A 26,624-nucleotide genomic window follows, 5' to 3' on the forward strand; every position below is an offset into this window, starting at 1 on the left:
ACCCAAATCAGTGAGTTCCAGGCCAGTGAGAGACCCTGTCTCAAAATAAGGTGGCTGGCCCTGAAGAATGACAGCCAAAATGGTGCTCTGGCCTCTACAATCACTTGCACACACAGCTCACACACCTGAACACATGGACGGACACACACATATTCACAAAGGAAATTCACTTTAAATGTATGTTTTTAAATCATTCTATATTTATTTAAGACGTATTAATGTTTTGCCTGTATATATGTATATATACCATGTGCATGCCTGGTGCCCTGACAGTCAGAAGATGTGTGATTCCCCTAGAGCTGCAGTTATGAGTCACCATGTGGGTGCTAGGAGTTGGACCTGAATCCTCCGAAAGAACAGGTGCTTTAAACCACTGAGCCATCTCTCCAGCCCCTTGACTGTTTATTATGACTTGACATATTAGCCGATCATATATGTGCATTCATTATATAGTTTATATAAATGTGGGTTCATTGGAATGCACGCTCAAATTTTTATTGATGGAGAACCTAGTCAAAAAGATAAGCAGTGGAGCTGTGAAGAAGGCTTGGTGAATAAGACATTTGTTATATAAACGGGAGACCCACAATTCAGATCCCCAGACCCTCACAGAAGCTGGGCAGAATGGCACCCTCCTGTAATTGCAGCATGGGGGATCCCTGGGACAAGCTCACTGGCTAGACTAGCTGGAACTGGCAAGCTCCAGGTTCAGGGAGAGATCTTGCCTCAGTAGATAAAGTAGAGAGCAACTGAGGACACCACCTGACAATTTCAGGCCTACACACACACACACACACACACACACACACACACACACACACACAAGCGCACATGCTGAAGGAAGACAGGCTGTTGTCATAAGCCACATAAATGAACCTTCATGATTACCCTGTGGTACTGTTTGTTTTGTTTTAGAAAAGAAAATGAAAACTCAGGAAGGCAAAGATGCCCACCATAAGCTGCAGGGTGTATGGAGAAATGAGAACCAGCCAGCTATGAAACTTGAGTGAGCAGTTCAGGAAGATATCTGAAAACTAAAAGGCAAATTCCACTCTGATCACTACTGAGTCATGAGCTCTGCCCCCGTTCTATTCCCAGAAGAATATGTCAGGATAGCTTGCCCCAAAGCAGCACTCACCCCATCAGGCTAAAAGATGCTGCCTGGATCCTCAGAGCAGAAGCATTCATTGCCCCTGAAGAAAAAAGCCAGACACGAGCCACAGGACCTGCTAAAGATGTTGTCACCATCAGCACCAGTGAACACACATGTCACCTTTGCGAGTAGGTCTGAAATGGGAAGCAAACGCCCAATCCCAGCTTAACTCTGGCTGCACAAAGGGCGTCTGAACTCGGCAAAAGCTAAGGCATTTCAAATCTGTGACTTTGTAGGTTGCAGTGTTTAAAAATAAATGTACCTCAACCCTGCATGTGGCGCATACACACACACACACACACACACACACACACACACACGCAAATATATATAATGGAAAGAACCTGTCACTGAAAGAATGGAAACCTATTTCACTCTGCAGCGATCCAGTCTGCCTCCCCCAGCTCAGAAATGTGCTGTGCTCAGCGTTTCTGTGCGAATGCTGCATCCCTAGTTAGCAAAAGGCAGCGGCGGCTGCAGCAGCAGCCGCAACAGTAACAGCCACAGCACAGGCTCCAGGGAGTGGGAATCAGATCGCACCATTTCTACCTCTTTGGAGACAGAAGCACCAAGTTGCAAGGAGTGTGAGAATGTAGTCCAGAGGCTGCTGAGCAATGTCACTCTGAAGGTGGTGAGTAGCATGCTATTCACTGGGGCATCAACCGAGGAAAAATTCTGGGTTCTGATGGAGGGGTGTGTGTGTGTGTGTGTGTGTGTGTGTGTGTGTGTGTGTGCATATGTGCGTGTGCGTGTGTGTGTGTGTGTGTGTGAGAGAGAGAGAGAGAGAGAGAGCGCACATGGACAGGCACTTACATTGTCGTGGCGCAGAAATACATATGTATCTGTGAATGTAATAAATAAATCGGATGCAGTGGCAGTGATTTGGAGCAAAAGAGTTAGAGCAGTCATGTGCTCTGAGGTTCAGAGAGACGAAACCCTAAGATTCCAGAACTACAAAGGGACTGGTCTAGAACTTAGGGTCCTGATCCGCAGCATGAGATTCTTATATTCTATATGGGGAGAGGAGAGCTGCCCTTGGGCCAAGTGACTCAGACTCCTGAGCATGAAACTAAAGACCGCAGCCAAACGTGAATGTCACTGGGACACGTCTCCCTGCGGCAGTCAACCTAGGAAACTATTTTAGGCTAACTGCAATTTGGGACACAACAACAAAACAACAGCCATCGTTGGCCTTAAATCACCCAGCCCTTATGGCCACCTCTTTCCTTGAGGTTATTCTCTGGGTCACAATACCAAATACTTCTATTTCTTCCCAGCAAGGGAGCCATCGCTGAGGCTTGAGAGCTTGCCGTGTCGATAACTTCCCCCGCTCAGCCCATAGCCTGTATGTTTGCCGAATGCCAACCATACAGCAGGCATGGTGCAAGTCACCCTCCGGTTTCCGTCTTGTTTTATCTTTGCTCATGCCAGGGATGTTTCACATGCTGAGATACACTCCACAGCCGCAAAGCTCACATTCGCTATCTCACGGCTCAGCACAGCAGCCCGAGGCCTTACTACCCTATTATCCAAACCTGACAAGGAAAGAAGATTGAGGCTGGGTAAGGTTTAAGAATATGAGCTGTTTGAACCTTTTTAGAATTCCTATTTTCCTTAAGAATCTAAGGTTTTTTTTTTTAAAAAAAAGTTATTTTCTACAATTCCCACAACCAATGTGATCTTTGCCTCTAAAATGGAAAAGAATGTTCTCCCCTTAGTAAAAGGCAATTATCTCCTGCATTGTGGTCCAAACATGCAAACAGAGCAGAACACTTGAAACTTTGACTCTCAATTTAGGCACTGCATATGCTGTGATGGGGCAGGGTGGGGGGTCCTCCGGTCTGTCCCATATTTTTCTGGGTAGTTTCAAGTTAGCGTGGTGAGATATATTTCAGAAACTTGACCGCATCCATCAGCCAGGTCTAGAGCTGTGGGAGCTAGACAAGTTACTTTCCTTCCTGGTGCCTCCATCTTTTCTCATTGATAAACTGACAACTAAGACTCAGTGATTTCTCTCCTCCCTCCGAACCCTGAAATTGCACTCACTCCTTTCTCCTTAATCAAGCACATCTCGCATTCCCGGGACATGCCAGATGCACTGTTGATGCTGGGAGGGCGTTTCTCCAAACCTGGAGGAGAGGTTATTTGCTGACAGTTCCTGCCAAGTCCCCTTCATGCGACCAAGCATCTTTAGCCTCCTAACACACAGAGCTGTGAGTTTCCTCTGTGCCCTGTCCCCCGCACTAAGAGGTCTGCGTTCTCCTCTCTTGTTCTTTTCTATAGTAGCACTGAGCGTGTACTCAATCAGCCACAGTGCCAGGCACAGTGCTAAGCAGCTTTCATGCATGACGTCATTTAACCCCAACAATAATCCTATTCAGTGGATAATATGATTAGCCCGACTTACCGATGAAGAAACTGGCAACTTATCCAAAATGGCATGCTTGAAACATAATGGGGACAGAGTTCCTGTTTGGGATGATGAAAACTTCTGGAAATGGATAGAGGTGGTAGATGGGTGAGATTGGGAATGTATTTAATGCTGCAGTTTTAAATGGTTTAGGGGTATGTTGGTGCATGTGGGAAGCTGAGATAAGAAGGCTGCCACAAGTTCAAAGTCAGCCTGGGCTACACAGTGAGGTCCAGAACAGCCTGGACTGCAGAGTGAGACCTTGTCTCAAAATAAAACAAAATAAAAGGCTAACATGTTAAATTCATGGTACACATATTTTTTACCACGAAAAAAGGAAAAAAGTAGGATTGAGGATAGAGCTCAGTTGGTAGAATATTTGTCTAGCGTTCAGGAAGCCCTGGGTTCAGTTCCTAGCACCACATAAAACTAGGCATGGAGGCACATGTCTGAAATTTCAGCACCCAAGAGGTGGAGGCAGCAGAATCAGAAGTCCAAGGTTATCCTTGGCTATATATTAAGGTCAGCCTAGGCTACATGAGATTTGTCTCAAAGAAAGGAAAAAGTGAAAGAAGGGAGGGAGGGAGGGAGAGAAGGAGAAGGGAGGAGAGGGGGAAGAGAAAGAGAGAGGGAGCATGAGCCAACTAGTCAGGGGTGGAGGAGGGAGAGAAGGAGGAAGGAAAAAATAAAGAGAAGGAGGAAGGGAGGGAGGAAAGAAAGGCAGGTCAAAAGTAAACACTATGTCTCATCTATTGTTACAAATAGGACTCAGAAATGGAGCTTATGAGTTTGACTAAATTAAATCTCTTGTCAAATAATTAGATGTGTATAATATTATCTTGATATTTGTCTGAGACTGTTTTTGTAGCTACAACACGATCAAGGTTTTATAGAAAATGTTTCCAGGTATGGGATTTTTCTAATAATGAATAAGAGGGTTTCTAAACCTGTGTGTCAAAGTAAGGTGTGTGTGTGTGAGAGAGAGAGAGAGAGAGAGAGAGAGAGACAGAGACAGAGAGACAGAGATAGAGAGACAGAGAGAGAGACAGAGAAACAGAGAGACAGAGACAGAGAAACAGAGATATAGGGTCTCATTTAAGTCTGTCTAGCCTCAAACTTGTAGCCAAGGATGACATTAAATGGGTCTTGCCTCTACTTTCTCAGGGATGCAATTATAGATGGACACCACCACACCCAGCGTATGGAGTGCAGGATGTTGAACCTGGGGTCTCATGAATGTTAAACAATTACCGTACAACCCAGCTACACTCCCAGCCCTTAAAATGGGCTTGTCACACTGTTGCATTGTTCCAAGGTTTCATGGCCTTTCTAAGTTACTGGCTTTTTTAATCAAGGACCAAGAAAAGGAAATTCAAAATCTCTGTATTGTATTCTCAGTTTGTTTGTTTGGTTTGGTTTGGTTTTTGCCTATAGCACTTCTCTTTGTTGATGTTTCTCTGGCTTTTCTGGTTTTGGGTTTTTGGTTTGTTTCGGTTTTGCTTTTATATTTTGGAACTCAGTTTCTAGGAGCATACAAGTTTAGAATTATGGCTCTACTCAGCTGTTCGCCCCCTATTGGTCGCTATGTATAACCCATCATCATCAATACCTTTAGTCTTCCAGGCTGCTTTATTCCTACACTAACAGCAATCGCCTGTTTTTTGTTTGGTTAAAATTTAACTCCTTGTAAGATGTGGTGGCGCACGTCTTTAATCCCAGCACTTGGTGGGGTGGGCAGAGGCAATTGCATCTCTGTGAGCTTAAGGCTGAGAAAGCAAGGTCCATGGCAGCAGGGCTGGTACACAGAGAAGCCCTGTCTCAAAAACGCAAGCAGGCAAAGAAATGTAGCTGCCGTTGTTCTCTCACCCTTTGCGGTTTATGTCCTTTGTGTTTCTTACAAACAACACATAGGTAGGTTTTATAGTAATTCCAGCTACATCTCCTTTGAGCTCTACAATACCATACAATGGAAAAAAATGCTTTTTTGATTGTTTTGTTTTGTTTTTTGAAACAGGTGTCTCTGTGTAACAGTCCTGGCTGTCCTGGAACTTGCTTTGTAGACCAGGCTGACCTCAAACTCACAGAGATCTGCCTGCCTCTGCCTCCCGAAAAGAACCCTCTTATAGTCAGCCCATAGGTTTTAGGGATTCATTTCCATGAGATTTTCTGGTTTTCTCATTGAAGGACATCCATGAGCATGAACTTCACAATTTCACATACCCCTTACAGAATGACAAACAACAACAACAACAACACTGAGGCTTCTTCCTCAGTCTGTGGTGTTGCTCCATTGCATCTGGTAAGCTTCGAATGGCATCTTGTCTCTCCCATCCCTCCACAATTCACAGCCACAGCCAACTTCTCCGGTTTCCGCCCATGTGCTGGTCTTACCAACCTATTGTGCCAACAGTGACTTGTGCAGAGCGTCACTTCCTTGAAAACAGACCTAGATTTGAAGCTTGAGTCCCCCAAAGAAAGAAAAGATCCTTGAAGATGTTGCTACAGTTTTCCTTCTCTGCTACCAGTCACCCCCCTCCAAAATGTTGAAAAACTGCTCCGGCCTTTGTCCAAGACAAAGCCAAGAATACCTTGACAGTATTTCCCAGCAGCTTCCTTCTCTAGTCTTCCTTTCTTTCTTCAGTGGCACAGCACTGGGGCATCAGGCATGGTAGTCAGACACTTGGACAATGAACTACACCCCCACACACACCCCTGCACGTTACGCTGGGTCCTTCCTTTTCTCTTTTTCCTCCTTTCTAGATATAAATGTCTGTCCTCAGCAAGCATTTATTGAGCATTTGCTATATAGCATATTTTATATTTTATCATTTTATCTTGACAACTCTATGATAAGGGCATAAGTCTTATTTCCCCCTCAAAGGGACCTCTGGAACTTTGAAGTTCTAAAAAAGCTAGGCTGTGGATCAATAAAAAACAAGTGAGCAAGATATAATGAAATATATTTAAAAAGGGGTGCTAGTCTTTTGGGTATAGACCCAAAGGATGCTCAATCGTACCACAAGGACCATGTTCATAGCAGCATTGTTTGTCATAGCCAGAACCTGGAAACAATCTAAATGCCCCTCAATGGAAGAGTGGATAAGGAAAATGTGGGTACATTTACACAATGGAGTACTACACATCAGAAAAAAATCAGCCTACAAATCACAATCCCAGAGAACCTAGACAACCATGAGGACCCTAAGAGAGACATATGGATCTAATCTACATGGGAAGTTAGAAAATGACAAGATCTCCTGAGTAAACTGGCAGCATGGGGACCATAGGAGAGAGCTGAAGGAGAGGGGAGAGGAAAGGAGGGGAGCAGAGAAAATTGTATAGCTCAATAAAATCAATAAAAAAAAGAATTTAAAAAAGGGAGTACTAGAGAGATGGCTCAATGGTTAAGAGAGCTGGTTGCTCTTGCAGAGAACCCAGGTTTGATTCCCAGCACCCACATGGCAGCTCACAACCATCTGTAACTCCAGTTCCAGAGGATTCAGTGCTCTATTCTTGCCTAGAGGGTTCAGGGCACACTTACATGCATGTAGGCAAAATATGCATACACACAAAATAATAAAATAAAAATATTTTAAAAACCAATACCTTATTCCCTCTTTCCTCAGCTGGTCCCTTCTCTGGCCTGGAGGGCATGGTATACACGTGGTACCTTTACATACATGCAAGCAAAACAAACACACAAAATAATAAAATAAAAATTACAAAAAGGGCATCACACCCGCACTCCACCGCTAACCCCTTCTCTGGCTTCCCACATAATCAGGCAGCCTTCGCGACTTTGGATTCCAGCTACTGTAGCAAGAAAGGTCATCAGTGCCTCGATCGTTTCATCTCACAACTGCAAAAATGCTCCCTAGCCCCAGAACAGCAGACACATAACAGTCCAAGACCATGATCCGCCGAGGAAGCTCTCACGCTCACCTCTCCAAACTCCAGATCTGCAAGGTTTCTGAAAGCCTTAAGATTCGACTCCTGTTCCCCAAAACTCAGGGCATTGGCTGCTGTGTATTCCTATCTCCCTATGCACTTTGTGTTGCTGGTCCAGTCTCTGAGGCTCCTAAGAGGAACAGCATGAAGAGTTCTTTCTTCCAACTCTACCTCCCAGAAACCCAGAGACAGGGACCACACGGTGTGGCCTGGGAACAAAATTCATTTGCTGGCTCTCTTGCAAGAGTGAGGTGTGACAGGAGCTGTAGGCTTCTGGGAACCTCTTTGTTCATCTTTTTAATTATTCTTATTTCCTCTTACTTCATTTGTTTCTAAGTGTGTGCACTTGCACACACACACCACAGCACACACATGGAGGTCATAAGGGTTGAGCTCAGTTTGTTGGGCTTGTTGGCAGTGCCTCTAACCTACTGTGCCATCTCTCTGGCCCCTGGCTCATTATTTCAAGAGAATACGGGACGGTGGGGAAAGCTCGCACTGGTTTTTACTCAGTGAACTGCGTGGTCCGACAGTCACCCCCATGCTTCACAGGGAAAACCAGATGGAACTGGAATGTCTCACTCAGCTTCAAGGGTCACCCCTGTTCTATGGGACCACCAGCCACAGGAGAAGAAGACAAGAACCAGACCATGCCAGAACCTTTGCATCAGGACATCCCCTCTGTCCCAGCATCTGTCACCCACCTTCTGAGGAGTTCCCAAGATGTTCCCTCATGTTGAGGCTTCTTAAAGATTCCCTGAAGAGAACAAACAACAGAAGGTGCCAGTTTCAGAGCTGAGACCTTAAATGGCATGCAGTTTTGATGGGGAGTCAGGAGAGAGCCTCACTGAGGGGAAACCAAGAAAAACAAAAAGGTTGGAGTGCCAGGAAAGTGGAAGGTAGCTGCCAGCCTCTATTTATCTGTGACAGAGGAACTAAGGCTCTAAAAGGGGAAATGACTGACCAGAGATCACAGCCAAACCTAGAACTTGAACCCAGGCCCCCACCTCGCTGTCCAGAAGTCTCACACCACAAGGCCGCATGAAGATACACAGGCTTCTTTATTAGACAGGGAAGGGTCTTGGTAAAATTGTGACTGCTGCTTTATCGTGGCAAAGAATTTAATTAACTGCCACATTTCTTGTCCCGGGCAGTGAATAATTTAAATCTTAATACTGGGGCTGGGAGAGGAGCTCAGTGATAGAGTGTGTGCTGAGCACAGGGACCCAAGCAGTCTCCAGCACCAAAGCAATGAAAATAAAAATGCTTGTTAAATAGTTTCAGGACAGGCTCCAAAGCTACAGCGAACCTCTGTCTTGAAAAATTTTTATTTATTTGTTGTGTCTGTGCACGTGAGAGGTGGAGTGAGGAGCACCAGGGGGCTCATGGGGACAACTTTTAGGAGTCTGTTCTCTCTTTCTACCGTGGGTCCCAGGATCAAACTCAAGTTGTCAGGTTTGTGTGACCTCCCTCCGCCTTTCCTTACCCCATACCCACGTTTTTCCTTTATTGCCCAACCCTTTTTTGTTCGTCCTTTCATTTCGTGTTGGTATTGTATGGTTCTGTGTGATATCATGCATCGCGTATGGTATCTTACTTGTTAAACGGTATCAGCTTGTGTGTCTGACCAGGCACCAAAACATAAGGGATGTGTCTGCTAAACAGGAGATTTCACTTCACCAGGCCTGTCTTAGGGTAGCCTGACAGGAGTTCACCCAGAAGGAAGTATGTGCCTTGACTGACAGCCTGCCACCCCCAGAATTTCCCTGGGGGGATCTCTACCCTCAGAAAGATTGCTAAATTCTCTGGCACCCCTCCCCTTGCCCACCTCACCTGCCACTGCCCTTTAGATGCTGTTTAAATGCCCAACATTATTGTCACTATAGATCATTGGGATCGGCTTCCTGGGTCGTAGGGACGATGGCAGAATGATGCACACCAGTGTGTTTATTATTTAGGATACAGTATATGTGCTTTATGTTGATTGCCCTGAGGAGCATCAGAAGCATAACTAACGTCCAAAGTGTTGGCAACGATCTACCTTTGCAATACTATTTGCATAGTGTACGGCACTGTTTAGCAGAGGAAAAATGATCCTAAGTGACATTTCTCGTCTGCTACCGCCTCACCCTGCTTGTGCGCCCGCAGGATAAATGCTGTTTTGTTTTGGGTTTGGTTTGGTTTGGTTTTGGGTTTTTCTTTTTTTTTTTTTTTTTTAATATCAGCTTTGAATTACATAACGGTGCTCGTGTTTGTTTGAGAAGGCCGTGGAATGGTGTGATTATGGAGAAAGCAGGATCTTGGGGGCTAACAGACTTGCATCCCGAAGTCATTTAAAGCACTCTGCAATGTCTCCTCTTTATAAAATGGGGGTTCTCGTGGCTGTGAGACTGTCGATCACGGAAGCAAAGCCCCCCCCCCCCCACCAAACAGCACTGTGCTTGCCTGGGAGTTGCTAAGCATGGCCCCCTTTGTTTTAGGTAGTGTTTGGAAATGCCCATTCAGTACACTTGGCAATTCAAGATTGTGAGCAAGCCCACCACCTTCCCTACCCTGTACTTTTCCTCAACAATCCTTGGGCCTCCCTGGCCATGTTATATATGCAGATGATCTGTTTGAAGCTGCCAAACACAGAGGGGACACTGATTTTATTTTATGAACAATGGTTAAGTGTCTCCTGAGTGCTGGCTACTGGGAAATAAATATTATAGATTTCATCTATTCATTCATTCATTCATTCTAAACAACCTATCCTCCAAATGACCCCCTCCCTCTTCCTTCTTTCCTATCCCCTTTTTAATCTCTCTCTCTCTCTCTCTCTCTCTCTCTCTCTCTCTCTGTCTCTCTCTCTCTCTCTCAATCCCAGAGGCCTAGCAGTTTTTTTGCCCAATTGGATGTTATTTTTCATTTTCTTCTTGTCACTACCTAGTGTCCAAATTTATTTAAATCATCCTCAGACACAATCCTACAAGATATGAATCACATCTGAGGCAGGCTTTTTTTTCCCCCTTCGAACTTGTCAGCCGTCTCACTTATGATTGACAAGATTTCCATTCCCGTCATTTCTACTAATTCTGCTTCGAATCTGTATATTTAATGAACACACCAATTGGTCCCTCGTTATCAGTCAGAGCCATTTTTTTTCCATGGATAATGCTCTGATTTTATAATTTATCGTGCATGGTGGCTGCCTCTAAATGAAATTCAGCGAAGGGCTTGTCCGGTTCCTATTAAAACAATATCTGGCACATGAATACAATCATGAGATTTCCCCCCACCCCTGGACTCCCCCTTTGTGCATACGAACAGTTTCATGTTCCTGTTAGACTTCTAAAGCACAGTAATGCTTTTCTCACCCAAAAGTATGTTGAATTTTATAACTCTGCACAAAGACAAAAAGAAAATCAAGAGATGGCTTACCAAAAAAAAAAAAAAATTCTCCAATGCAAACACAATCTGACACATGCTAAAAATTGCCCGAAGCACTGGTGAGTTGCAGTGCCTCTCCCGAGGCAGATAATTCATTAGGAAATAGCCTCATGCCCTGTGTAGCAATTGAACAAAAATATTTATTTGTGGTACTCTCAGATGATAAGGGGAGCAGGGTTTCTTTGGGAGAGAGGGGGGAGGGGAGGCCCTCACTGGCTACCCACCATAAGCATTGCAAATGAATCCTTAGCCTTCCTGCTGCAATCTAGGTCAGTATGGAGCAGTGGGATGATGGGGTGGCTTTTAAATCTGCTGTAGGCTCCCGTCGATCTGCTTAGAAGGCACAGGAGGCCCAGTTACCCTGGACTGGAACATTCCAAGGGAAATTGAGAGATACTCTTCACCTGACCCACAGAGTCATCAGAAATAAAGAGGGCTATACCATCGGATGAATTACATTGAAACACACGCAGGCTTTAATTTTCCTTGTCCTGCTTTTTAAGACCTAAACAGGATTTGCCAGTCAGATTTCCTTCCAGCCTCCAGAATATATGGATCCTTCTTTTAAAATACAACAGGCTCCTACGACCCAGGTGGGGACTTTGCAAATCACCTCCCCGTGTTGCAGAAAAAGATAGGAAATACAAGTGTCCTCCAACAAGCCATGATCTGTTTTCCTTTTAGCTTTCTTTTGAAAAAAATTAGGGGGTTTGCACGCTATGAATAATTCATCAAATAAAACAGAAACAAAATAAATTGACTAGTGTCTGCCACCTGATAAACTAAACTTCAACCAAAGACCCTTGTCAAGGACTTTATTCTTCCTTCAGAATGAGTAATGGAAGGCTGTTGTTTCCAGGGGTCCAGGCTTAGTGGGTCCTTCCTCAAAACTGCTTCTGCCAGCTTTAATATGATGACTTAGTTCGCTAGGTCAAAGTCCCTGACACTTTCCCCAGGCTCTCCTCCCACAACACGCACAAACTCGATCTGTGTATTTTTCTGCACATGCCCCCTTATGCCGCTATAACTAGAGAAATGTAAGGAGAAACATCTGAATATCAAAATTCAGCCTAAGCAAAACACTAAACAAACCAGTCAGAACAGGCTGTTTCTTTTAACTTTTAGTAGGCCCTTTTCTCTATATTTTAATTACCACACCATACTTGTATCTATTTATGGGACAGCCTGTGATCAATCAATATGTATTCATAATGTGTAGCTATCAATTCAGAGTGATTAGTGATTCCAGGTCCGCAAAATTTTAGCATTTCTATATGATGGAAAACCTTCAAAATCTTTTTCAGTTACTTTGAAAATAGCATATATTGCTTTAGGCTATTATTACCCTAAGCTTTATTTGACAAAAAAAAATCATAAGAAAAAAATTTTAAAGTACAAATATGATTTAAGAAAAAAAATTTAACAACATAAAAATAAAAAGACCTGGGTTTTGTTCTACTAGGAATCAACTTTGTGGGTCTAGAAGGAATTTTTCCATCTCTCTGGGCCTTGCTTTCTTCTTTAATATATGTCAAAAGGAATCAAACACCTCTTGGGTTCTATGGTTAGCTATTCTGTCCAAATACCACCTCTAATTTTTTTTTTTTTTTTTTGCTGTGTTTTGTTTTTGGAAAGACGAGGTAACTGCAGAAGTCTCTGCAGCTATTTCCAAAGATGTGAACTGACGTTCCCAGAAAACAGAAGCACTTCCGAATCTGCTGAAGCTGATATAAAGCTTGCTAATGAGGGAGTCTCAGCATAGAAATGATCTTCCAGAACAATGTTGAGTGTCTTCAGATGAGTTTATAAAAAAAAAAAAAAAAAAAAAAAAAAAAAAAAAAAAAAAAACCTTTCTCTCCCCACCCCCACCTCCAACATTACTGAAAAGGCCTGAGGAAAATAGCTGGTATCAGACACACAGAAGAGAAGTAAAAACAAACTTGGCTTCTTATGCGTCTGAATATTTCACTGGGGATAGAGTTTTCTATTCCTAAACTGGAAGGTGATAGAATATTCTGTTTCAGGACATCTTTTTTTTTTAAGCCATTTAAAAGTACTGCAGAATGTTATTTTGATTTCTGCCAGAGGATAAAGGGCTCCCCCGAATGCAAACAACAAGCAAAGAATGCGCTAGAGGCTCCGCCATCATATTAAAAATTAAATCGGGCTGCATTTCATAATGGGCGCTCTCTCTCTCTCTCTCTCTCTCTTCCCCCCCTCCATCTTCTCACCGTGGAAATCGCACTCAGACGGTTTTTCTTCACTGGGGCATCAGCTGAGGTCAGAACCCTGCTTCTCTGAACAGGGAACCACAAATGTCACTGACACATGTCACGGCTTGGCAAATAATATATTTCTTTCCAGTCCCCTGTCCCTTCCGTTTACCCACCCTCATGCATGTGCTAAGCTGAAGGGCACCTCTCAGTCTTCCTTCCTTCCTTTGGTGGGACCAGCAGGAGGCATGCCATTCACAATGAATTCAAAAGTGCTTCTCTTTTGATTTCTGTTGTCTTTATTTTAACCTCAAGAAGAGAGAGAGATTGAACTCAGTCTTCACCCCGGGCTACGCTAATACTTAGGTCATGTCTGAGCTCTCTGGGGAAGCCCTGCTTTATCCCATCCGAGGGGCAATGCTGTCTTTTCAGTGGGGCTGTACAGCTGTCCAGCCATATGGGCCCCAAACAGCTCAGTCAATCCGATTTGGGGGGGTTACAATGTAATTTCTTAACGTGCTAGTATTTGGGGTGAGTTTGATCAAGCGCATAGACAGCCCTTAAGCCCAAGGGTTTAGGTTTTAAGAAGCCATTACAAATGGTTCAGCATCCGTTCAGACTGGTTAAAAACAGATATGAAATCTGTGGCTGGGGGAGGGGCAAGGACTCCTGACCCCCTGGTTGAAGAAAGTCCCAGGGGTATGCTCTAACTATTAATTCAGCATCAGCTGCCATATCTCCCCCCACCCGCCCGCCCCTTTTTCTCCCTTTCTTTTTTAACCCTGGGCTCATCATTTAAGGCGTTCCCACTCCGGCCTGGTCTGCGGAGCCTGTTACAAAACCAAGTCTCAGCTCCCCCACCCCACCCCACCCCCGCGCGCGCTCTCCACGCCGCATGATGAGAGAGCCAGCATCCCCGCAATGCCGCAAAGGCGCAGAACTGCATTGAAACCGTCCTCAAGCTAAACAAAACCAGGCCTTTCTGACAATCTAGCAAAAGCCAGCAACCTCCATGTGCCGTTGATCTTCAGTCAACTGACTGGACCTTAAGTCACAGCCCCATTCTTCCCTGGTGCAGGGGTTCGAAACTGTACGCCAAAGGAATGCTTAATAGACAGAACATACAAGAGTCCTAAATCTAAAAACCTTTATCAAAATGGTGGAAAGTATGGCTAAGTTACCGGTAATAGATCTTGTCCACCAGAGAATTGCAATTTGGTCGGGACTGTTATCAGCGTGGTCAGTGTTCCCAGAAAGATAGCCTAGTGGTGGCCTTGGCCAACCAGCTACATTTTTTTAATTAAAATCTGTCGCAAAGATGTTTTCTAATTCTTATAAATCCCTCCCAAGATTCTCAGTTCTAGAAAGTAAAAAAAAGAAAAAAAAAAACAAAAAAACCCTGCTTATTTTCAAAGCCACTAGCGGCACATTGTTGAAGAAAAAAAAAAGCAAGTAGAGGAGGTTTTGTGACAGTCATTCTTCTCGTGGGGTCCACACCTAACAATTGACAGAAGCAGACTTGAATCTAAGGGGACATCCCTGTAGATCCATCCTGACTAGGTAGGTGCTTCCCCCTGGCCAGCACTGGCCATTGGCGACAGCCACGTTTAGACTGCTTTTAGCTACCCAAGCTTGTTCTCCCTACGTCTAGATGTCCTGAATCCAACATAGACCAAGAAACACTTGGTTTTGTTTTTTGGGGTTTTTTTTTCTTTTCTTTTCTTTTAAGTCATTAAAGAAAAGCAGGCGTTGGGAAAGCAGATGGGCCAGCGTGTGCGGGTCGGGGCTGCCTCGCGGCTGCTGCAGTAGCCCCTTTGGGAAGACAGATTTCTCTTTGCAGGCGCTGGGGCTCGAGGTGGGGGAAGGTCTTTTTGGTTTGCTCTTATGGGGACATTCATTCTGGGTCCTTCTTTAAGACCACAGCTAAGTCGGTGCTCTTGGAAAAACAGTCACACAGCCATACAACTACAACAAAAGGCGCCTCCCCGAAGTGGCTCTCCACGTCCTCAGGACGGGTGGCCGGACGTGTAGACGCACTTTTGTGCCTCTGTAATCTCGGACGTCCATCTGGCCCGGGCGGGCGAGGGCGGGCGGGAGGGCGCGGGCAGGGGAGGGGCGCGCGCACGCAACTAGAACCGCGAGCACGCGCGCCGCTCTCCTTCACTTTCACCTTGACTGCGGGGGGGGGGGGGGGGAACGAGACAAGAGACTAAGGTCCTCCACCCCCCCCCTCCGCCATTCGTCTTCCCACCCCCATCACTGTCCTGCCCAGACGCCAGCCTAGGGCGGGGTGAGGAGGAGGCTGCACTGGCACTGGCGCTCGGGTCGCCGCACCGCCCCACAGCCTCACGCTCTCGCTCTCCGCAGTGACGGCAACCGCAACCGCAGCAGCACCCAGTTCCATCTTCACCCGCCTGGCCAGCGCCGCAGCTGGCGGGAACCTAGCGATTCGGGCTGAGGAGGACGAGCGGAAGACACAGGGAAGGTGTCCCAGCCCCACCCCACCCCACGCCATTGGCCGAAGCGCAAGAAGCAAAGAGTGGGCTAGACGCGCTGTTGCTGTTGCACCGAGGGAGCGAAGAAGGGAACAAGAGAGCGTGATAGAGCGGTGCAGGCAGGTATAGGATTGAACCCCCCGAGTCCGCCCAGAGGACTTTGTCAGGGCCTGGGGCGGCTAGGGTGGCTTCAAGGGATCGGAGGGCTCGGACCACTGCAGATGCGGCGCATGTGGGCGCTGCGAAAGCTCCCCCTTCTCCCAGGATCTAAACGGATAAACGGAAGCGCGTGTAAATGTGGGGGTGCGAATCGCCACCTCCGGCCTTGGCTTTCCCGCTTTTGCGAGCACCCCCACTTCTCACTTTCCCCAAATCCGCATTTTCCTTGGCACAGCCCTCCCGAACACCGAGGAGAGGGAGGTGCCCGGGGGCAGTGAGAGTGACGTGTGTTGGTGCAGAGGGGGTGGAGGGCTGCGGGCCGGGCTCTGTGGACCGACTCCTAATCCTCTTGTTTTCGGAACCGTCAGCAGATGTGGCTTCTCTTAGCTGAATAATCCGTTAAGGGAATGATAATTTTTAAAAAGGACCGCGGCCTCACCCCGCGAGGACAGTGAAGGAGATCAGAGCTTGGTGAGGCTAAAAGAAAAGGCTCTAAATTCATTCTCTCTCTCTCTCTCTCTCTCTCTCTCTCTCTCTCTCTCTCTCTCTCTCTCTGCCTTCCTCTCTATCCCCTCACTCCCCTCCCCCTCTCTCCTCCCCCTTCTCCCCCATCCCCTGCAATCCGCACTCGACGCGAGTTCACGCGCAGGGCTGGATTTCCAAGCTGCACTGCAACTTCTCAGCGCGTTATTATTATTCATCTGAGGGTGCAGCCTCTGCAACCTTCGCCTCCTGCGCTAGCATCCTTTTCCCCCTGGCCGCGGCCACCAGCAGTGCAGTCCCTTCTGCACACAGGCTCTGGTTCACTACAGGAGGATTCTGGTTTGGGATTTTTGGTTTTGTTTTAGTTTTGTTTTTGTTTTTTAAATTCTCTTCGGGGTCATTACCACGATGCCTAGTTTTATCGTTAGCTTTTCCTCCAGTCAGGTGGCGCAACTACCAGCTCCTGCTGGCAGCTCTTCCTTTCCACCAGACAAGGAAGCGCTTGGGGCTTGGCCAGGGAGGCCGCTCCCTGATTGCGGGGCTGCCTTTAGCCTCCGCAACTCTCCCGCATTCATCTGCATCTATATATTATCCCCATTCTTTTTTATTCCAACAGATCTGCCTTTGCTTTGGACTGGCTGAAACACTGCGGACTGCAACCAATGTCTTTTAAAGGAGAACAAAAAGATGAGGCTCTTGTGCGGACTCGGGACAAAGCGTCTTGGGCTCGGTGACAAGGGACGCGCGGAACTCTGGCTCCCCGATTGGAGAGATCGACACAGCCCAAGGGCACCCCGCAGGGCTTGCGGACCTCTGAGGGTATTCAGACTCAATTTTATTGATCTTTGTGGCATGCTTTAAGAGGGTCAGTGTTAGGTAGAGGCTGTGTCCCCCCGCCCTGTTGGGTGGGTGGGAAACTGAATGTAGGTCCAATCCAACTTGTCCTACATACCCCTCTATCTCTCCTTTTTTTCCCTTAGATATTAGAAAGAGGAATGGGAACCTGAAGGCTTAGAAAAGAGAAGCAGTGAGTGGGAGCCACCCCCCAAAGGCTAAGGCAGTAGAATGTGGGGTTGGCCAGGTGAAGAGAGCTATGGGTTAGGAGGCATCTGCCCCACTCTGGTGCCCTGGGTGAGTTGTATAGAGAATGACAACGTGGCTGTCTGTTGAAAACAGTCTTGAGAAATTGGCATCTACAAGCATAAGGTGACTGGACTTGTGTGTAAACAGATTGATGGAGGGCAGAGAGGGAGGGGGCTTAAAATAATGTTTTATTGTCCCAATGGGTTTGAGGATCTCTCCTCCACCCCATCCAGCTACGTTATATAGGAGTGACCTTTTAAATCGACGCCCACCCTTTACCCCTGTAAAGCCGGTTGACAGGGGTGGGTGGGGTGGGGAGTGTGTGGGGGTGCTCTCTCGCTCTCTCTCCCCTCCCCCTTCCCCGTCTCCCTCCTCCCTCCGTCTCCCCCTCCCTCTCCCTTCACTCCTCCCTCCCTCGTTCTCCCTTCACTCCCCCCTCGCTCCCTCCCTCCCTGCTGCATTTTGCATGAGCTATCTAGGTCATTAGCATTTTAGCGTATGCAAGACTTGACAAGGCTGATGAGGGGCCAGATGGGCCTCGCTCTTATTTATTTTTTTTTCTTTTCCTTTTTCCCCTCCACCACTTGGGACCTAAGCGAGAGGACCGCAGCAGGAGAGTTCCGGAAGGCTGATTCCCATAGATCCTGGTAGCGGCTGCTGCAGCTCAACCCTGCGGCACGCCCGGCCAGGCTGCACCAGGACTCTACGCTCGAGGTAAAGGCGGCGGCCACACGCCCTGCTCAGGCATCGGTCGCTGGGCCCGTTTCCCATCCCTTTCCTCACCGTCATCTCCCTCCTCCTGGCCCCCCTCAGTTTCCTAGGCGAAGCTGAGAGCGACCTGGGTGGGTAGGACTCGCTGCGGTGGGGCGAGGTGGGGTTGATGTTTTTTTATTGTCTGGAGCTGCAGGGAAGGCGAGGCACGCGGAGAGGGGTGAGGGAGTCGGGGTAATTAACACGGGGGAGGCACCCCTCCGTCTCCCACTTACACCCACACCCCGAACCCTCCACCCCCCTCCTCTTTGCAGGAAAAAGCTTGGAAACGAAAGGATGCGGGAGAACAAAGAGCCTTTGGAGGACGTGGCTGTTATCTCATTGTCTGTGACTGGGGGAGCTGCGGTAGGAAGGATGCGGTGGTCCTTAGCTCATCGCTTTCCCCCACCCCACACCCTCCCCGCTGTCAGTGCGCACGCATACGCGCCGCCAGCTTTTTCTTTCTCATTCCTCTTTTTCTCATTCCACCTTCTTCCATCCCCTCCCTTTCTTTCACCTTTCCTTCTTCCCTCCCTCCCTCCCGAGACCCCCTTCCTCCCTTTTATCCTCTCTCCCTTCCTCCTCCTTCCCTCCCTCCTCCTTTCCTTTTCCTTCCTTCCTTCCTTCCTTCCTCAGGAGAAAGGCCTCTCTCTCCGTGTTCACAGCGGACCTTGATTTAAATGTCCATACAATTAAGGCACGCGGTGAATGCCAAGAATGGGGCTGTCTGAGCACCTTGGGTCCTCGAGGGCCTGCCACAGAAGGATCGACCCAGCCCAATGCTCTGGGCAGAACTCAGCGCTGCAGCTGCAGGCGCCACAGGAGGGGCAACGGGCTGCTGAATGCCTCGTACCGCAGCCTTTTAGGGTGGGGATGTGTGTGGCTAGGCTACCGACAAAGAGGGGCTTGTGCAGATGCAAACAGAGTCTAGGAAAGAAACAACCCATTCTGTGACAGAAAACACGGATCGATGCAAACGGGTGGTGGTGGGAGTGGGAGATGGTCTGGGAGCTGTTGGAGAGTGAAGAGTGCGTGTTAGCTTCTGGGACCCTGCCCATTGTACAAGGTCGACAGGTTCCTCCATATCTGTTTTTGTCCTGGGCTTTCAATTTGCCCTTAGACAAATACTAATAATCTGGTACCCATGCGACTGGCAGACTGCCCCAGAGCCTGGACTGCAGCTACATTGTGTTCTGCTTGGGGTTGGTAGGGTATTCTTTGCGGGAAGCTGTTTGTCACACTTTGGTGGAGAGCTGTGAGCATTTGACAAGCTTAAGCAGATCTCCGGGATGAAGGCAACCAGCAAATTTGCTCATGAACAGCACACAGACTCCATCAAAGCTGACAGCTAACCCAGGGCTCCAAGGAGGGCTCCCCAGCCTTCTCAGGGCTCTGACTGAAGTTTCAGGCAGAGGTCCAGAGTTGCAGGAGAGGTGCAGTGCCCCCAAAGGGCGGGCTACTCTGTTTGCTCTTAAAACCGGGACAGAAGGAAAAACAGCATGTGCGCAGGTGGGGGGAGGGAGGGGTTCTGAGGAAAGTCTGTTTTGAAGCTGGCGGTCCAGGAACAGAAAGGGTTAAGCCACCCTCATCCCGAAGCACCTGCTTCCCAAATCAGCCCCCAGCAGCAGCTGGTCCTGGAGACCCCCGGCCCAGTTCCATCTCCATCTCAGTGTTGACGGCCAACCTGCAGTGGATGGATGGTGGCCTGGTGACCGACCTAACCTCATTAATTTCCAGGTGGAGAAGATGGAGGAGGGGCAGGTCCCAGGCGCAGCAGAGGGAAGGAAAGGAGGCCAAGGGCTGGCCTTCCCACCCAGGAAGCAGGCTGTAGCCCTTCCCCCTGCTGTCACGCCAGAGGCCTGCCTTTGCAAGGCCAAGCCCATAAAGGATGTTTAGGAGTTTAATCTGATTCCTAACACAGTAATCAGGATCTAAAAGGGCATCCATTGAAGTTAATGGAAGACTCTTTTCTCTGCCTCCTCTAGTCTCATAAATTAATATTGGAGAGTATCATGGGTCAACACCTCTCCGGCCTAGTTTCCTCAGGAGTACTTACTATTTCTTGAATATCTACTCTGCGTCCGTCTTTGTGATAACCTCATCTTAAAGGCTAAACTTCGTCACAGAAGGGAGTGTTAGAGCTAGCTGGGCTGAGGTTAAATGCGCCACCTTCCACATAGGCTTTCCCAGAACCTTCTCTGCTCTGCAGAAATGAGCCACAGCCTGCTCGCTCTTGTAGGAAGAAAGCTGCAGTGTACACATCATGGGGACTGACTGCAGGGGCTTGGCCGACTGAATCCTCTAGAGAAAGCTGGGCTGTGAGGAAGGGAAAGCCTTAGCAATGGCTGTCCTGAGAGAGGCCGTAGCCATTGCCTTCAAAATCTCCCTCCCTTGAAATGAGATTTGACCCTGTCCTGGGACACCCCACCCTTTATGGATATGTTGGAAGAGAGCAGTCAGTGTACTGTACCATTTTGGGGGTGTACCCATTGCTTCCCCCCTCCATGCCCGATGAGATGTTATTTTGCCTTCAAGCCTTGGCCTAAGCTGCTGATGGCCCAACCCCCTGTACCGCAAACGTCCCCATTAGCAATCCTCTGCTCAGTAATTGCTTCCCCATGATTCCTTCAAATGTCCCCTCGACCTTCACTGATACTTCATCTTACGTAACCTCAAGATGCCTCTCCAAGTAGAAACCCAAGGTGTTTTTTCTCTAAGAGCTCCAACCGCAGGCACAGGCACCTTCTTCTGTAAGGCCTGCCCGCGATGTGCTCCATAGGATCTATGCTAGGAGGGGTACGTTTTTAATTCATTGCTTACGGAAACTCTCGTTCCAGAAAGCATTAGTGTGCGGGAGGATTCTGGACTGGCCACTCTGTGTGAATTAGTGTGGGTATGTGTCCACTAGGTCTCCTTCACAGGAAGGGTTTGGGGGGGGGGGCTCTGGTGACATTTTCAGCCCAGGTATAATTGCAAGCCCCCTTTTGTTTGCAACACGTGAAGAATCAGAACCAAGGTCAGCCTGAGCTGCCTCCTTCTACATTTTCTGTCCTTTTATGCCCATCAGTAATTACGTAGAGAACCTGAAGCGTTCTGCGCTCTCAGGGCATCACTTGAGAGCTCAAGACCACCTCCCCGCCTATGTGAGCCGTCTCGTTACTTATTATGGCTAAAAGTGAGGAGAAACATCCGTGATCTGACGGTAGAATGAGGCTGGCATAGTGTGATGACTGAGCACACTTTCCTCGTCCCTTGGGTTTGTTCACACCCACTGTGGTCTTCGTCCCCATGTGGTACAAGCTCTTGTGTTTCTGGAGGAGCCCAGTACTTGGAATAGATTTAGGAATGTATCAAAAAGGACTCATGATTACAATGTTTCTCTCCCCTGCCAGAGACAGCCCAGATCTGTCTCAGTGGAAAAGAATTGGTTCTTTAACAGATGCGGTGATAAATTCTATAAATTTCTTCTGTGTGTGTCTTGTGGGGGGGGTACACCAGAAACTTTTATCAGATCATTGACGTGTGGGGAGGGACATGTCCCCAGTTAGCACATCTCCATGCACACGTATGAAGTCATAGACTTTCTCACACAACGTATCCATCGCTAACGTGGAAGGGGCACTTGACCGCAAAAGAAAGTGCGCCTCTACAAGGAAATTTTCTCTCCCGCTATTGAACTTATGTAACACCCACCCCCATTCCAACCTAGAGTGCCGTCTGGGGGCAGCTGCAGAAATCCTGCCTGGGACAGATGGAGCCTCTCCTTCCTCAGCTACTCTGTGGGTGGTTTTTGAGCCCATGAGTCAACATGGGCAGACTGTAGTGTGTGCTGGTGCTGTGCGTGTGTATTTGAGGCTTGGCGGGCTGATTCACACGGATGAGGATATTAACAGCAATGCTGAGAATTATGATAACTAATAAAGATTTTTTTTTCCTTCAAGACCCATCTATAATTCTTTCGTTGGGTATTTTTGCCAAGTCCTAGCCAGATTGATTCAAGTTTTTAGTATTTAATTGCCTCAAACAAGCAAGCATGGTACAAAAAAAAAGAAGAAGAAAGACTTTAAGTTGGGTTTGTTGGAAGCAGTCTTTGTACCTAGAGATTTTGAAGTACCAAGTGTAGGAGGAGGCGGGGCAGCTGGCTTTTTGGAGACAGAGGAAAGTTCCAGGTCAGAGAGGAAGTATCAGCAACTGTCTCTAGCTAGGTTCATTGTCTCTTGTCTTAAAGAGGGCTTACCAGGGGTCAGAGTCACAGAAGCCCCCAAATAAATTCCAGGGTCACTAGGTGATTTCACTGGGGCTAGCGCCATTTTAAATTCAAATCAAATGTGTTTGCTTCTTAAACATATGACAAAATTGCCAGACCTGGGGGCCTGAGAGGTGAGATGCCTACGTTTAGGGGCTCTGTGCCGAGTTCTCGAGGTGGCCTGCTTTGCAATCTGCCAGTATGCCATTCTATGGGAGCCAAGCGCAGGCCATTCTATGGGAGCCAAGCGCAGGCCGGATGCTGCACCAAGCCAGCAGGATTCTCTCTTTTCCACTCCGGGTGCACCAGCTCGTGGACTTGAAACAGACCTGATTTCATCGTTTTTGTGCTCTCCAGTTTTTTTGTGAGCCTCTTCCCAATCACAGAGATTTGGGATATGGGGGATGTGTGTTGTTTCTGATTTTTTGTTTGTTTTAAACACTAAACCTGTCAGAGGTTCACACAGAAGTGGGTTTACTTCAATCCAGCTCCAAGATGTACCCCAAGCCGAAATCCTAAATTCCACTGGAGTCAACCAACTGCAGAGACAGATTCTGAGCACCCCTCCTCCCATGTTTTTGCCAGCTTCAGCTCACCTCCACCCCGTCCCCCAGTTCCACTCTGGTACCAATCCATACTGTGGGTCCACCCTAAGGGTGGCTACAAAGTCCAGCAGAGGAGCAGGGGACCGGTGAAGCTGGGCAGTGAGTATACCTTCAAAGAACAGGCCACGGCAAACCTCAGCAGTCTTAGCTTCTCTGCCACTCCCAGACCCCAGAGAGACAGGCCTTGCCCAAGCTCACCAGTCCTTTACCATGGGCCCCTCTGAGCCCTGTGGAGAATGCTGTGCCAGAACCCAGAAAAGGCTCTGAGGAGCACAAGACAGGCTGGCGGTTATGCCTAGAGGCGGATGTAGCCAAGGGGAGGAAGGGGAGGACCCTACCAGGGAAAATCACTCTGTGGTCAGTTTCTTGCACCAGCAGGGCACTCCAGTGAAACTAGTTTTTCCGGCAGGGGAGAGTGGCATCTTCCCAGACTGCCCTTTCCACAGCCCCAGGCCCATCCTACTCCAGCCTTTGGTACACAGGTGACAGGACCAAAATTGAGGCATCTTCCCCACATCCTTGTACCCCCTTTAACAATCCACCCAACGCTCTAAATAATGTAGAACGACAGAATTCCTACACCCAGAAGAACACACTCCCTGTGCAGTGCTGATCCGCCGCCAGTGGGATGGAACCATTGAATTGAGTCAGCCAGAGAAGAGAGAAGCCTGGCCTAGTCTTCTTAAACCTCGCTGCCCTGTGCAGCCACTGCAGGGACAGAAAAAGGTTTCTGTTTACACAAAGAACGAGATACCTAATAGTCCTCATTTGTTGGGCCTACCTGGGCTCAGTTAATGAGGTGAGCAGCTCTCCAGGGGCCAACAAACCAAATAACTGAAATAATCTTCAGATTTTGATTTCAAGGTCATACATGAGCTACTTGACCCGCCAAGGTCATTTGTCAGACCTAGAAGGCAACTGACTCAGGCTGGGCCTGCAAAAGCTTATCCCCAGGCAGAAAAGTGGGCCTGGGTCTCACAGGGGGGCTCCTCCTCAGTCCCCTCCCACAAGTGCATAGATTCATGTGGCAATATTTATTCCCATTTAATTGAGACACTATTTTAATTTCAGATTGCTCGGGTTTAAAGCCCAGTGGGCTTCTCTGCAGCTCTTTTTCCCTAGTGCTTCTATGGAAACTAATTGCTGTTAATATCCAATTTTGGCATTATTATTCGTTAACCAATTATGGATCCCATAGCCTCGGCTTTGCTGCTCCCTGCCTTTGCTGACTCCTGCGGTTCTGCCCAGCTGTGTCTTCCACTGCAGCTCTCTCCTGCCCACACGAGGCAGTGAGCACAGACATTCTGTCTGTCTGTCTGTCTGACCCAACCTGGCTGTCAGGGTAGGGGTAGGAGGGTATTCTTCATGGCTTTTAACCCCATGGAGGGAAATTTCTGCTCTTAAAGTACATGACTTTATTTTGTTGTTGTTGTTGTTTGTTTGTTTTTCTGAAACAAGGTTTCTCTGTGTAGCCCTGGCTCTCCTGGAATTCTGTAGATTAGACTGGCCTCAAACTCAGAGATCTGTCTGCCTCTGCCTCTGCTTGGATTAAAGATATGCACCACCACTATCCGGCTATAGTTGTCTTTTTTTTTTTTTTAAGGAACTAGAAATTTAAAACAAATGTGGTGGTACACACCTTAACTCAGCACTCAGGAGGCAGAGACAGACAATTTTTTTGTGAGTCCAGGGCTATCCCAATCTACATAGCAAGTTCCAAGTCAGCTAGGACTACACCGTGAGATGCTATCTAAAATACATGTTTTGAGAAAGAGTCTTTCTATTATGTAGCTCTGACTGTCCTAGGAACCTGATGTGTAGACCAGGCTGCCCTTGAGCTCCCAGAGAGCCACCTGCCTCTGCCTCCTGAGTGCTAGGATTAAAGAAGTGTACCAGCATGCCTGGCTAAAACTTAAAAGAAAATTTAGAGCCAGGTATGGTGGTCCACACCTGTAATCCCAGAACTTAGAAGATGAAGGAGGAAGAGATCCTTAGGGATTCAAGGCTAGCCTCAGCTACATACCAAATTCAAGACCAGCATGGGCTACATGAGACCCTATCTCAAAGGAAGGAAAATAGAATTTTAAGTTTTCCCCCACTGTTTTTCACTATGTAGCCCAAGATGAGCTCAAATTCAAGATCCTCCTGCCTCAGCCTCCCAAATGCTAGGATTGTAGGCACGAGTCACCACCCTTGGCTCTGAAGCTGTTTTTGAAGTAGTGTTTTTACACCAGAGAAGGGAAGTTATGACCCGACATGACGACAAATGCTTGTGGTACCAGCACTCAAGAGACTGCGGCAGGAGGATTGTGAGTTCAAGGCTAGCCTCCTGAGCTACACAGTCAGACCCTGTCTCAGAAAAGGGGGTAGGGGAGTACCCTCTAGGCTCAGGCTTCCTCCCTCCCCACTTCCCATCTTACTTTCCCAGTATTCCTCGTTACCTCTGACTGATCCAAAGCCACTGCAGACGTTACAACACCGCAGACTCAGAATGCTCTAAGAACGTCATTAGAAATCCAGGTTCAGAGATGAGGAGGACAGTCTCCCTCCCTCCTGGCCAGAGTCCCCACTGATACCTGGAAACCCCCGTCTGACCTTCACCACAGAATGCTGCTTTGGGGAGCTGGTGCCTGTGAGGGGCAGGAGCCTTAGAAAACCAACAGAGCGCTTCTGCTTTGTCATCTCTGAGAGATGCGAGCTCGTAGGCTCAAGGGAGGAAAGAGCCACTTCCCAGAATCCTCTGGAAACAGGAAAAGGAGAGTAGGATCCCTGAGGTCAGCAGATTTCTTCTTTGTCTGCCTCCCTCTGCCCCCTATTTGGAAACCACACTTTGTTCGCCAGCGTGCGCCCTTCCGATCTCCCTTGGAGTTGAAGCCTCCCTCCCAGGCCACCTGGAGGACCCAGCTTTTCTGAGGCAGCTGGCTGGAAGCTTCCACTGCCTGGGACTCCTATGATCAGATTTTTCATAGTGGGGGGAGTGGGTGGTGAGTGTGGTGGAGGGGGAGTTGGGACATTGTGAAGAAGGTCCCTTACACATAAGGCTCAATAAACACCACCCAAATTGGATGTGATTACACCAGCAGCAGCTGTTCGCCTTTTCCTGCAGAAAGGCTACAATTATGCGCAGGGCCTCTTAGGCAGAGTCTTCACAGAATGGTCTTTTAGGGCAAGAAAGACTTCAAAACATTTCTGGGGTCATGCACGGAGTTCAGCAGGTAAAGTCGTTCACCCCCACCCCCACTGCTTCCTCTTCCCCACCACGGCCACCCCTAAACTTGAGTTTGCTCCCTGGGACTCACATGGTAGAGGGAGAAAAAACATTTTTATAATGTCATTTTATTTTATTTTATTGATTTTTCAAGACAGGGTTTCTCTGAGTAACTCTGGCTATCCTAGAGTTTGCTTTGGAGACCAGGCTGGGTCATGAACTCAGAGATCCACCTGCTTCTGCCTCCAGAGTTCTGAGATTAAAGACGTATGCCACCACTGCCCAGCTTTTTTTTTTTTTTAATTTCTGGTTCATTTATGTTCTCAGCCTTCCTCAGCTTGGCTAGGTGTGTGGAGCTGTGTTGTCAAACACTCTGCACACGATAAGGACACCGACTCCATGCTACTTTCCCCTGTCCCAGAAGGAACTGCTAAGAGGAAAA

At 47.8% G+C, this 26,624-nt stretch overlaps 1 long non-coding RNA gene across 3 annotated transcripts; it reads left to right on the forward strand.

The window, feature by feature from the left end:
- The first annotated feature begins 1,641 nt into the window (after nt 1-1,641).
- LOC121463013 lies at nt 1,642-22,087 on the forward strand. 3 transcript variants are annotated; one of them, XR_005976387.1, is made up of 6 exons: nt 1,642-1,784; nt 15,521-15,771; nt 16,907-17,109; nt 17,970-18,087; nt 18,399-18,489; nt 18,760-22,087. It is a non-coding gene; the product is annotated as an uncharacterized LOC121463013 (long non-coding RNA). The 3 variants fall into 3 exon arrangements; XR_005976385.1 differs by having other exon boundaries at nt 1,644-1,784; nt 18,399-22,087; XR_005976386.1 differs by lacking the exons at nt 1,642-1,784; nt 15,521-15,771 and adding an exon at nt 16,121-16,278 and having other exon boundaries at nt 18,399-22,087.
- The last annotated feature ends 4,537 nt before the right edge of the window (nt 22,088-26,624 follow it).

This window comes from Microtus oregoni, unplaced genomic scaffold, assembly GCF_018167655.1.
Source record: "Microtus oregoni isolate MIOR12 unplaced genomic scaffold, Mior012 000001F_ref0000356, whole genome shotgun sequence".
In the NCBI taxonomy this organism is placed as follows: Eukaryota; Metazoa; Chordata; class Mammalia; order Rodentia; family Cricetidae; genus Microtus; species Microtus oregoni.